Here is a 14,564-nt window from a genome sequence, read left to right on the forward strand (position 1 = left end):
GGCCGCTGAGCCTGCGCGTCCAGAGCCTGTGCTCCGCAACGGGAGAGGCCACAACAGTGAGAGGCCCGCGTACCGCAAAAGAAAAAAAAAAAAGAATTAAGGACTACAATTAATTCGATACTGTGCTTTAAAACAAACTCAACAATCCCTTATAACAGTCATCTGATCAGAGAGACTTGACCTAATCACCTTATATAAAGTAGTGCACACATGCATGCACACCCACACACCTCTGTCACTATATTTTTCTTCAAAGCACTTATCATCACCTGATATACACTTGATCCTTGAACAACACTGGGGGGTTAGGGGCGCCGACACCCCTCGAAAATCCCCATATAACTTTACAGTCAGCCCTCTGTATCCATGGTTCCCCATCTGTGGATTCAACCAACCTTGCATAGTAAACATAGTCGTATATATATGTATGGGAAAAAAATCCGTCTGTAAGTGGACCCATGCATTTCACACCCATGATGTTCAAGGATCAACTGTATTTCATAAAGTGTCTGTCTCTCCATCCCTAGAATATAAATTCCATGTTTTTGTTCACTGCTTTATTCATCAACACCTAGGACAGTGCCTGGCACACAGTGGGCAGTCAATAGATATTTATTGCATGAACAAATAACAAAGGTCTGTTATACGCCCCTGCAAAGAACAGTGTACATTTGCTATCTATGCTTGTTCATCACCTCAATCAATATGAATGTTGGTTTCTATTCTCACCACTCTACTGAAAACAACTTTTCAAGGTCACCAGTAAAATCCCAACTGCAACATCGGAAGGTGTTTTTACTGTGGTGGATCTCTCTGCTATACCTGACACTGGTGATTTCTCCTCTCTGGGAAACTCCACTTGTTGGCTTCCATGACATTGCCTCTCCTGATTAACTTTGAAAGTTTCTGACTGTTCCTTTTCTGTCTCCTTCATGGTCTCCTTTCCCACCACTTCTCTCCCCTTAAGTGCTGTAGTTCCTCTGAGTTTAGTCCTGGGCCCGCTACTGTTATGATACCACACTGTCTTTGGGCATTCTCATCTATTCTCATGGCTTCTACCACCATCTCTAGGCTGGTGATTCCCAAATCTATAGGTCTAGTCCCAAACTTTAGATTGCCTGGATGGAGAGCAGAATCTATCTGGATGGATACTCCTCCTTGATGTCCCCCACGGTCCTATGGCTCAGCAGGTTCAAAGTGGAACTTGCCATCTTCTCCTTCAACCTCCTTTCCTCTAGTGAGCTAGGAGCTGCTGAGACCGAGATGATTGAGAACACTGCTGCCCCAGGACTTCCATCTACCCCTTCACAGAGGAGGGCAAAGATCGGTTTTTAGCCTGAGAGGAAATGCAAGGAAGCACTCACACCAAAACGGCTGCCCCCATAGCTGGTCTATTAGAGGTTCAGCCTTGAGGACTGCCTGTGCCCAGTAGTTCTGCTCCGAACCCTCATCCTGGCTGTTTGTTGGGCATCTCAAATGCGAGATGTGCACACTTGACCTCACCATCCTCCCTTCCTAAATCACTGTTCCCCACATCTGTAGCGGGCGCCGTCATCTACCCGCGTTCCTCCAGGCTTGAAACCTGAAAGTCATTCTTTTTTCTTTTTTTTTGCTGGTACGCGGGCCTCTCACTGTTGTGGCTTCTCCCGTTGCGGAGCACAGGCTCCGGACGCACAGGCTCAGCGGCCATGGCTCACGGGCCCAGCTGCTCCGTGGCACGTGGGATCCTCCCGGACCGGGGCACGAACACGTGTCCCCTGAATCGGCAGGCGGACTCTCAACCACCGCACCACCAGGGAAGCCCTGAAAGTCATTCTTGATTCCTCTTTTCTCTCCTGTGACATTGAATTAATCCTGGTGATTTTCATTCCCAAACGTTTCTTGATTCCATCTTCTCCTCGAAATTCCTACTGCCATGAACCCTCCTGGGCTCTTAAAATATGTTTGCTCTCTCAAACTCTCTCTCTCTGCACACTTCTCTAACAATTGCTTAGACTCCTTTTATTTGTGGAAGGGGACATTTTTAGGCAGAGCAAGGCAGGCAACAGGATCTAGCAAGAGTTTTATTTTCACTGAGTTTCTTTTTACAATTAACTTCTTTTTATGTTGAGTAATCATGATTTTTTTCATTTGGACATAAAATTTCCTTTTAAAATAAATTTATTTAAGTTAAAAATAAAGAGTGAGTCTCTTTACATAAAAATTAAGTGGGTACTCAGTGGTGAAAATTATGAAGGTGGTTCAAGAATGACAGAGGTGTGGGAAACACTAAGATAGGATCCAAAACCCTTAGGAGAACATATTAGCTTGAACCATATGAAACTGATGATATCTGACTATTTTTGTTTTGACCTACAAAAATGACAATTTCATGTGGTTCAACCTACAAAGTCCTAAGTTTTCTAGCCCTTGCCTATGTTCCAACACAACCAACTGCTTGCCACTGTCCTGCACACACCACATTATTTCTCTACTGTGTATCTTTGCCCAAGCCAGTCCTTCCACCTGGATACCCACACATTCTTAGGACTCAGGTGTCCCCACCTTCAGGAACCTTCCCTGTCACCTGTCCCCAGATGCAAGTGAGATGCTCCCCCTCAGTGCTTCCCTAATGCAGTTAGCATGTCTGTCTGCATGCTTGGGTCTCCCCACCTAGACTATGCACTCCTTTAGGGCAAAGACTCTTTTTAAAATGAATCTCCGTAGCCTCTGCCTGGCACACAGTAGCCCCTCAATTAATCTGTAGCTAATCAAGTGAGTGAGTAAATGGAGATCTATAAAGAAGGGAGGCCTCAATCTGCCCAGAGGGCCAAAGGAAGCTTCAGAGAGGAATCATTTGACCTGGATCCTGAAGGCTGAGAAGGAAGGAATTTGCCAGGTGAAAAGTGAGTGGAAGGACACTCCAGGTGAGGCAACAAAAGGAACTGGAGGTCTGAGAGGGTCTGCAGTGCTGGAGGAAATGGAAGTATGGCTTGAGTGGAGGGTAAAGGAAGGGGAGATGAGGAAAAAGGCAATGCTTACAGTGTACCCCCCACCCAGTCTTGGTCAAGATACCCCAAACCAATAAATACATCCGCAAATAATTCCAGTGGGTGTTGACTGAAGGGGTGTGAGGCTGGCATAGTTTTCTACCTTGAAAACAAAAAGTTGGTAATCTGAGCACAGATGCAAAACCAGCCGTGCAGAACCACACTGCTCAAACCGCGTGACCTCCCTGCAGCCCTCAGGGAACGGACTCTCTAGGAAAGCCGCCGTGCAACCAAGAATCAGAGAAGCTGCCACCGCAAAGACCAGGCTTGATCGGCAAATCCATAGGAAGATCACTCCTGGGAACAGAGCTGCCTAAGACAGGCGGATTGATTCAGAGACAAACATGGGTTAGGTCCCTCCCCACCAGATGAGAGGTCCCTCTGACCTAGTAGGAAGGCAGACTAGTTATGGTAAACACAACAAAAATCAAATGGAAGACTTAGTATTGTTAGGAGAAATGGATGTTTTAAACGTTTTCTCATTTAAAGGACAGCCTTTTTTACTACTGTCCCCACATTATAGAAAAAGAAACTGAGGCTTGGTGAGGTAATGGGAACCACTGGGACTGGAATTCAGGTCTATGGCTGTGAAAACAATGCTCTTCCCACTTCAACATAAAAGAGGCTTCACTTCGCAATTGACCCTCTGTATCATGGGGAAAAGGGCACATTCAAGGCCACGTATTAATATGATGTGCACAAACTATCAAGGGGGCACTCATACCTCAGGCTTATCCTCCTCAGCCTCAGGTTAGGATAATTTCTAAGCAGTTGGCGATCAGAGTTCCAATCTCTCCCTCTCTCAAGCACCAGTACCTCTTTCAGTAAACACTTCCCTAATCACCTACAAGAATCACTGTTCCCTTAAGGCAAGACAGTTCCTCTTTTTACTTCCTGGTTTTAACGGGGCAAGACACAGACAAATCTCTCTGTCTGTCTTCTCATCAAAGTGGGGGAGTTGTGCTTGTCGAATAAGCCGATAGCTAAATCAGTGCTACTTGTGCCGAGAACTGCAAAATAAAGAAATATCGTACTCTTGAAACAGGACTTGATTCGTTCAAATATTTACTGAGCTTCCTACTGTGTAGCAGGCACTGTGCTTGGTGCTGGGCCCCCTAAGATGTGCAGACGGCACCAAAGCTGTGAGGAGTCCAGCCTAGTGGGTGCGATGCTATTCAAAAGAATAATTCCATTAAGGAAGCCCTGAAACTATCAGCAACTAGAGCACGATCCAAAGACTCAAAACAAAAATTCTACTGAGGAACAAAATACTTCTATAGATACATAAAAGGATGTTCAATCTCACTAGTAATCAGGGAAATGCAAATTAAAACCACAATGAAATACGCACCCGGCTGAATTAGTACGTGATAGCAACACTGGGCCAGCAGACCTGAGGTTGCAGAATGGTAAACACGATCAGGCGCTGAAGAGTACGGGTACAGCAGGGCACTTATTAAATCTTTTGCTAATCCAAGAATAGAAAGGCTGGAGCAGAGACAGCAAACTGGCAGCTCGTGGGTTAAATATGGCCTGCTGCCATGTTTTGTTTGCCCTCAAAGTGTTTACAAAATTGAGCTAATTGCCAAGAGTGAAAAACCAGGAGATTTCTCAACTTCTCTCAAAAAACAGTTAAGATCTAGCAGTTCTTGGCCAGTCTACATGTGGCTGGAGCTGAGTAGCAGCCGAACCCCTCCTTCCACCACATCCCCCCACTCTGCCATCCTCTGGCCCTAAGGCTGCTGCACTGACTTCCATTACCTCTAGCCCTGAAGTGTGCTCCCCCTCAATTGAAGACTGAATGAGATCCACTCCCAGGGATAAGATCCAGAAAATGGTATTACCACCTCTGCAACAGGGCCAGGAACTACAGCGGGAGACAATTTCTTCAGCAAGATATTTACATACCATTAGCCCAGATCCTTACAACCCTGCAGGAAACCAGGGCTCAGAGAAGTTAAGAAATTTGCCCAAAGTGTGGCAAAGCTGGAATGCAAACTCAGGAATCTCTGATTTAGCTAATATCGATTAAGCACATTCATATACTTAAGCACTTTTAAGGGTCGTACATGAACTAAAAATTTAATTCTCACTTCAACCCTATGAGATAGGAATGATTATTATCTCCATTTTACTCATGAGAAAATGAAGGCACAAAAGGTTCATGACCTGTCAAAGTTCACACAGGCAGTAAGAGGCAGAACAGGGATTTGAACCCAGTCACCTCACTGGAGAGCCTGAATCTCAGTGCAATGCTGACAGGCCTCTGGAGCATCCTCAGAACAAGTCCCCACCGCCCAGATCTTGGACCTCGCCAATATACAGTTCAGTGGCTCCCTTCCAAGACATTTTGTGTTAGCCTTTAATACCAAAATGGGATACCACATACCATCCTGCAAAGTATTCCACCCCACTTATCCAGATCAGCATGGTCTCCCATTTCTATGGACACACTACAATTTGTTTAATTTATCTCCCTGTAAACATCTGTCTCCCGTTTTTCCTTACTTTTTTTTTTCAAACTGATGCTCCCCCAACACCTGCCAAGAGGCCAAGGTTGGGAGAGCCCAGAGCTTATTCAGGGGTGCAGGTCCAAAAGAAAAATAAAAATTGAGGCAGAAACATTCTCTTTCACCTAAATTTATGCACTTGAACATATCCTCTATAGGATAATCCTAAGTAGAATTATGGGGTACAGGTCATGTACATATGAGATTTTGATAGATATTAAGTTGCCCTCCACAGACGCTCTACCAATGCACATTCCCACCAACACCCTAACGCGGGCCTGTTTTCCACACCCTTGCCTCCACTGGGTATATTTTTTCTATTGCTTTCTATGCACCACTCTCAAGCTGTCCCCCTTAAGCTGCTTCGTTATTTTTATAAATCAGTTCTGTTTCACCAGTATGATTACAACTGTAAAAAGAACATAACAAAATAATTTATGTCTAGTTTAAAAAGAGGAGGGGGGCAGAAAACACACCAAAATGATGGCAGTGACTGGATTTATGTGGGCATGATATAAATGATTAAATTTTTTCCCCAGTATTTTCCAAATGTTCTTAAGAGCGTTACTTTGATAACAGTAAGGGAAACCTTCTCCCTGCTGCCCCCTATTCCTATACCATGCCCCCGCTTTGACTTTTTTTTTTTTTTTGAAGAAAACAGGCCCAGAGTGTGTCTTTGGGGCAGCAGGGAGGAGAGGAGCTAAAGAGACGTGTGCCATCAGCCAGATTTTGTGGAAGAAGTGCCCACCAGCCCCATCCCGCCCTCAAGTGGATAGTGAAGGTGGTGAAGAAGGAAAGAAAGGAGCTGGAACTACTCAGGGAGGGCCTGAGGCAAGATGGAAAAGATTAGGGAAACTCTAGGGCTTAACAGTCAGAAGGCCAGCAAAAAAGTAGACAGCTGTTTACAGAGCCCCGTTAGGATCACAGGGCCACGAAATGCTTCCTAAACCTGCGTCCGCCCAATATATCAGATTCCAGGAAACAGCCCCATTACTCACCTAAGTTTTCCAAACCTGAAGTCCCGAGCATCTTAGATTCTCACCTGTCCACCCCAGCCATCAGATCCTATTGACTGTGTCTTCCTAACTCTCTCAAAATCCATTTGCTTCTCACATCACCTTAGTTGGGGCCCTTATTCTTTCTCGCCTGGATCACTATACGGTCAACACCACCACCTCTGCACCCAGCCCCCCTCACTTCCTGCAGAGCTGTCAATTCAGAGCGTATCTGGCCTGCCAATCTGATCTGGGTAGGACATTTCCATGGTGTGGGGCCTGCGGCCCTGATCTCAGCCCTGGCTGCACGCTGGAATCACCCAGGGAATCTTAAAGGTGATCCCAACGCACCAAGTCCCCATATCCAGAGATTCAGAGAAAGCATCCAGGGTGGCCCTTTTCCATTTTGTTTCCCCTCCTCCTCCAGACAATATATTGAACCCTACTGTGAGCCAGGCACTTGCTGGGCACTGAGTAGTTTCAAGAGAAATGAGATACAACCTTTGCCCTCAAGGAGCTAATAAGCTAGTAAGAGAAATGGTTTAGGGTAGGGCCCAGATTTTTAGTTTTTTTTTTTTTGCGGTACGCGGGCCTCTCACTGTTGTGGCCTCTCCCGTTGCGGAGCACAGACTCCGGACGCGCAGGCTCAGCGGCCATGGCTCACGGGCCCAGCCGCTCCGCGGCATGTGGGATTTTCCCGGACTGGGGCATGAATCCATGTCCCCTGCATCGGCAGGCGGATTCTCAACCACCGCGCCACCAGGGAAGCCCCAGATTTTTAGTTTTGAAAGCTCCCCCAGGTGATTCTAGTGTGCAGCCGGGCTGAGAAATGCTGCCTCCAGGGAGCCTTTGTATGGTGTTCAGGAACTCCACATCATTCAGTCTTTCAGCAGATATTTATCGAGCACCTGCTGTGTACCAGACACCTAGCCAGCATGGAGACTAAGCAAAGAGTAGCATGAGGGCCCTCATGAAGCCTGCGGTCTAGCAGGGTCAGTCTGGGGCTCTTCGTATTTTAAGCCTTAGTTCTGCCTCCTCCCACCTCCCACTCCTTGTTCTAGTCAGCCTGACTGATCTGGGATTCCCCAAACTTGCCCCACTGTAGCTTCAGGGCCTATAAACATGCCAGTCTCTCAACCCAAAAATCTGGCCCCCAGCCTCCTGGCCTAGTTGAGACTCAGCTTGAGAACCACTTCCTCTGAAAAGCCTCTACCAAACCCCAACCCCAGATCTGCCCGGATTAGCAATGCACCCATCTCTGTACCTAGGGTTATCATCGTCTGTTTCATTGTCCGGCACCCTTACTATACTGTGAATTCCATGAGGGCAGGGATAGTGACTAAACCATCTGTGTATCCCCAGGGGAGGCGCTGATTAATTGTTTGGTGAAACCATAAATGCGAGAACTTGAATGACCAAGAGGAGGGTCTGTGTGAGAGGTACCCACCTAGGACAACGTACGGTACGAGCAAGTTATGAGCAGATTGGAAACTAGTTAGAGGGGGTTTACAGCTTCAGGAGCTTCCGCTTCAGGGAGCTAGGCTCTGGATAGGAGGTTCAAAAATAGACAGCTTTATAACCACCAGGGAGGCAGATAGATAGATTACGTAGCATCAAAACTGAGTAAGACAGTGGTAGCCTTACTTCTCTTTGAAGAAGTGCCCTGTGTGATGGAAATAACAGAGGATTTGTTCTAATTTGTGTTCTAATTTGGACAATTGCTTGTTATGTGACCTTGGGTTAGGTCTACCCCTAATATTTGTAGGGCCAGTGGCAGGAGTGCGAATGGAGGCCCACATACCACATGTCTCAATATCTAAAAGTTATCAAATAAACTAATAAACCATTTAAATACAGTTTCTGTTCTATTTTCCTACTTTGATAAACATACCTTCATAATGACCTGGAAGTCTAGGTTTGAATTTCAAATTCTTAGAGTTCTTGGGAATATGGTGGAACAAGGAAAACTAGCTCAACCTACCTGCTTCTCTTCCCACCAGTGGTAGGTAGAATAATGCCCCTCTTTCCCAAGATGTCCACAGCCTAATCCCTGGAGCCTGTGAATGTGGTATCTTACGTGGCAAAGGCGAATTAAGATTGCTGATCACCAGACCTCTCCTCCAGGTGGGGAGACTATCCTGGATTATCCTGGTGGGCCCAACATAACCACAAGGATCCTTAGAAGTGAAAGGGAGAGAAGAGTCAGAGTCAGAGAAGATGTGACGACAGAAGCAGAGTTTGGAGTGATGGGATTGCTGGCTTTGAAGACGGACAGAGGGCGCCACCAGCCCTCTGTGCTCTAGAAGTTGGAAAAGGCAAGCCAACGGATTCTCCTCTAAAGCCTCAAAAAAGGAGTGTAGCCCTGCTGACACCTGGATTGTAGCTCACTGAGACCTGTTTCTGACTTCTGGCCTCCAGAAATGTAAGAAGATACATTTGTGATAATTTTTAACAGCAGCAACAGGAAACTAGTTAACCGCCCAGGCTCTGCCCTGAACCAGGAAGCCTCGTGTTTACCTCCTGGGCCATGCCAGTCACAAGTCCTAAGTGGCCCTCCCACCAACAGCTGCCCCTTGGCCACCCCAGCATAACACCAGTGTTCTCGGGAGGAGGGACCCAGGAAGGAGACTCTAGAAGAGAGCTGGGGCCATTTGAGCAAGGAAATGTGGGTTTTCTGTACTTGTGGTTGGTCTGGAAGTGGGTATGGGCTCCAGGTTGGCATAGTTCCTGGGTCATGTGGGGAGGCACACAGCTCCAGGGCGTCCAGGGAAGGACCCTTTAAAGCACAGAGGCCAGGATCCCACAGGCTGTACTGCCTTGAGTCAAATGGCTTCACCTCCCTGAGCCTCATCTGGAACATCAACCATTTGGATCATTACTGAGCATCTTGTCTGTGCCAAGTGTTATGCTTAGAGACAGCTGAATGGTAAGGAGCTAGTTGGCACTGAGCAATCCCTCAATAAACTTTAATTTCCTTCCCTTTCTACTTAATCTCAACTAAACCAATAGGCTTGCAAATTAAAAATAAAAATCCCGGGGCTTCCCTGGTGGTTGAGAGTGGTTGAGTGGTTGAGAGTCCGCCTGCCGATGCAGGGGACGCGGGTTCGTGCCCCGGTCCGGGAAGATCCCACATGCCGCGAAGCGGCTAGGTCCGTGAGCCATGGCCGCTGAGCCTGCGCGTCCGGAGCCTGTGCTCCACAACAGGAGAGGCCACAACAGTGAGAGGCCCGTGTACCGCAAAAAAAAAAAAAAAAAAAAAATCCCTTTCTTAAGGGTGGCTTCCATTTGCTTTTCGAGGAGCCTGAAATCCTCTGCAAGGCCCCACAAGCCCGACCTTCCCTCCCCACTCTGCCTCCTCCTCTGCTCCGCACACAGGCTTGTTCTTCCTCGACTGCACCCAGGGCCGTTGCTGCCCCTGGTCTTCCCCCTGCTGTCCCTTCTGTCTGCAGTGTTCTGTCCTCCACACACACCCACCCCCCTTTCACCAAGCTGACTCTTTCAGGGCTTGGTTTAAATGCCATTCTCTTGAGGAAGCCCTGCCCAGTTCCCAAACCCCACCAACCCGAGCAGGTTCACCTGCTCTCTTCTCTCCCAACTCCAGGGAGCACTGCTCTGTAGCACTTAACATGACGGCCATCACAGAACTATTTGTATTTCCTTATTTTGGTTAAATATAAGATGAATCTATTTTCATAATTTTTCATTTCATTTTCTTCAAGACAAAATCCAAAATGTGTTACTTTTTTTATTGTGGTAAAATAAACATAACATAAAATTTACCATTCTAACCATTTTTAAGTGTATGGGTCAGTGGCATTAAGTACACTCGTTGCCATGCCCATCCCTAGAACCACCAGTACCACTGCCCATCCCTAGAACTTTTCATCATCTCAAACTGAAACTCAATACCCATTAAACAATAACTCCTCATTTTCCTCTCTCCCCAGCCCCTGGTAACTACTGTTCTTTCTGTCTCTGTGAATTCGACTACTCCAGGTACCTCATATAAGTGGAAATCATACAGTATTTGTCCTTTTGTGTCTGGCTTATTTCACTAAGCATAAGGTCCTCAAGGTTCCTCCACATTGTTGCACGTGTCAGAATTTCACTCCTTTTTATGGCTGAATAATATTCCACTGTATGGATGTACCACATTTTGTTTATCCATTCATCCATTTACGGACATCTGAGCTGCTTCCACCTTTTGGCTATTGTGAATAATGCTTCTATGAACATTGGTGCATAAATATCAGTTGCTCTGCTTTCCAATCTTTTGTGTGTATACCCAGAAGTGGAACTGCCGGATCAAATGGTAATTCTACGTTTAATATATGTTGCTTGGGCTTCCCTGGTGGTGCAGTGGTTAAGAATCCGTCTGCCAATGCAGGGGACACAGGTTCTATCCCTGGTCTGGGAAGATCCCACATGCCGCAGAGCAACTAAGCCCGTGAGCCACAACTACTAAGCCTGCGTGCCACAACTACTGAAGCCCATGCGCCTAGAGCCCATGCTCCGCAACAAGAGAAGCCACTGCAATGAGAAGCCCATGCATCGCAATGAAGAGTAGTCCCCGCTCACTGCAACTAGAGAAAGCCTGCGTGCAGCAACGAAGATCCAATGCAGCCAAAAATAAAATAAATTTATTTAAAAATGTATATATATATATTGCTTTTCTCCATTCTTTAATACTCTCCCTGCGCCCTTCCTTCAACACAGCCTTTAGCGCCATGAAGACAGGAACCATGTCTGTCTTACTCCTGGGACCAGCACAAGCTGGTGTTTCAATCAATGTTTGTTAAATGAATGAATGAATGGCAATTTAGCTGACTTGGGTGAAGGGTGGAAACCTGAAGGAGATAGAAACGGAAGAAAAGTGGCAGCAGTTCCTGACAGGGATTTTTACTCCCAGAAGTCCCAAGGAGGGTGCCCACAAGTTTGTCTTGTTTTCCCCAGTTTTTTTTTTTTTTTTAAGGTTTCATGCCTTTCTACGGGGCTCATCCTGTCTACGGCCTTACACTTGAAACTCTTAGGTAGAAGTATATAAAACTACATCCAAGTATCTATGGTTCACTCTCATGAGGCAACAGGAGCACACTGTGAATTGCTGCTTTGAGTCAGAAGGAAAAGGGTTAGAAATCAAGCTCCACCACATCCTGGTAGTGATTCTGAGCCTCTCTCTCTCCTTATCTGTAAAACGGGATTATTATATAATTCATAGGGCAACTACAAAGATTATCTCAAATACGTAAAGAGCCTGGAACCAAGGGGATGTTGTCAATACATGTTCCCCTCCTTATCTCCTCTAATCCCCTCCCCCACCCCCTCCCACACACAGATTATGTGTGCTCAACTGATTGGCATGATCATCTGTTTTGGAAAGCCTTAATGGTTCTGATACACCACACATTCTCTTCACAGAGGCTCAATCCACAATTAGAGCTGAGAGAATCTTTATTACTCCCAGATCAGAAACGTTAGGCACATTGACAAACACTTGACCACATCTGAAATGATGATGATGGAAATGCCTCACAAGGAGAGACAAACTCTGTTGGACTTTGCATGACACTTTCACATATATTATCTTTTTTGAGCCAGGCAGGAAACAGAGGGAGAGCTGAAAGACTGGTCTAAGGTTACACAGCCTGCACACGGCAGTAGGGCATAATGCAAACCATTCAGGAGATTTGGGTTCAAATTCTGACTCTGCCATTCACTCATGCTGTGATTTTAGGCATGATAAAGTGAATGAGACTCAGGCAATCTGTTTAAATAAATAATAATGATTACTTGAGGCATATGACTTTTAGACACTTGTCCTCCAGAGTATGATATTTTGCCTTCTTAGAGAAAGGAAGGGAAAAATCAAATACACGGGGGAAAGGCCAGCATCACGTTCTACTCAAAGTGTGCTTGGAAGACCGGCAGCATCAGCGTCACCTGCTACACTGTTAGAAATGCGAATTCTCAACTCTACCGCAGATCTACTAAATCTGCATCCCTGGGAGGCCCAGGAAAACGTATTTTATTTAATAAACTCTCTAGGAGATTTGTAAGCCCGCTAAGGTTTGAGAAGCACTTGGCTACACACAAAGCATAAACTGACTCATCCTGATCCTGCTAACTCCCAAGTTTATATCAATTTCCCCCACTTATCCAACTGCTCTGTGACTTCTCCATTTAGATGACTAAAAGGCATTGCAGATGTAATGTGTTTAAAAGCAAACTCTTGATTTTCTCTCTCTGAACCTGCTCCATTTGCAGTCTTTGCCCACTGGGAACTAGCACAGCCACTGACCCAGCTCTTCAAGCCAAGAACCTAGGTGGCAATCTTGATGCCATTCTCTCTCAGGCCCCGTATCCAATGCAATCCATCAACAGATCCTGTCAAACCAATCTTCAAACATCCAGAATCGCACCCTGCTCACCATGTCTTCACCACTACCAACCTAGTCCAAGCCCTCTCACTGCAAGTGCCTCGACATCCACTCCTTGACCCTACAGCCTTCTCTCCTCGCAACTAATCTTTTAAAACATACATCACGATGTCAGTATGTCTTACTATTGGTGATGTTAATCTTGATTGCTTGGTTAAGGTGGTGTTACTGAGGTGTCACTTTTTCTAGACCTTCTCAGCAGAGAGAGCTAGAAAATATGTGTTTATACTAACTCATGTACCTACACACATTTATCTCTTTTGAGTTCCAAGCAATACCAACAACTTCAATCCAGCACCACAGGGTTCCTTCTAGCATTTCCCCTTTGCTTACTGGTAATTCTTCTGGTCACTTCTTTTTCAACACTGAGAAACCTGATTCTCATTATCTACAATATATTTACTTATTGTTCAATCCTAGAATAAGCATCAAGTAATTTCAGAATTGCTAACTCACATTCCTCCTCCTCTCTCTTCCCCTCCCCAGTGTGATGAACAAATTTACCAACTAGAATACAGTGTTTGTGTACAGTTCTTTTTGTCTTTAGCCTTACAGTTTCCAATCAAACACTACTTTCCAAAGTTACTTAGCTCAGATCCTTTCTTCTTCTACCTCTTTAGTGAAATATCAATATCATATACCCGCTAAGAGCAATGCACTGAGGGGGGCACATCATCTCTGTAGTATTCCTCCCCAAAATGCACCAACCTCAGTCTAATCATGAGAAAACAGCAGACAGACCCAAAGTGAGGGACATTCTACAAAGTAACTGACCGGTACTCTTCAAAAGTATCAGTGTCATGAAAGACAAGGAAAGACTGAGAACTGCCACGGACTAGATGAGACTAAGGGTAGATAACTTAATGCAATGTGGCATCTAGATGGGATCCTGGAATAGAAAAACTGGTGAAATCCAAATAAAGTCTGTAGTATTCTCTCAATACTAACCTCTTCATTCTTTGTTTTGGCTGCACCACATGGGATCTTAGTTCCACAACCAGGGATCAAACCCGTGACCCCTGCCTTGGAAGTGCTGAGTCTTAACCACTGGACTGCCAGGGAAGTCCTTTAAGTTCTTAGTTTTGGTATCATTGTGCTATGGTTATATAAGATGTTAATATCATTTTTTTAATTGAAAATTTTATTGAGATAATTGTAGATTCACCTGCAGTTGTAAAAAATAATGGAGATCCCTGTACACTTCAGCCAGTTTCTCCCCATGGTAATATTTTGCAAAATTATAGTATAATATCACAACCAGGATACTAATATTGATACAATCTACCTATCTTCTCCATTTCACTTGTACTCATTTGTGTGTATGTGACATCAACTTTTTAAGTCTTAAATCATTCCAAAACAAAAAGATTTTTTAAAAAGGTTGATGAATTGGCACAGTTGAGATTCCCCATCCCCACCTCCTCTGAGAAAGGGGAAGGGTCCACCACCATGCCAGCTTCAACCATCTCTGTTACCCCCAGCCCCTATAGGTATATAAATATGTGAAGCCTGGAGCATGTAATTTCTAGGGGTCATTCCAGCAATAAAATGCTATGAATCTCTGAAACAAAAAAAGGTTGATGAAATGTCACA

This window comes from Tursiops truncatus, chromosome 1 (genome assembly GCF_011762595.2).
Source record: "Tursiops truncatus isolate mTurTru1 chromosome 1, mTurTru1.mat.Y, whole genome shotgun sequence".
In the NCBI taxonomy this organism is placed as follows: domain Eukaryota; kingdom Metazoa; phylum Chordata; class Mammalia; order Artiodactyla; family Delphinidae; genus Tursiops; species Tursiops truncatus.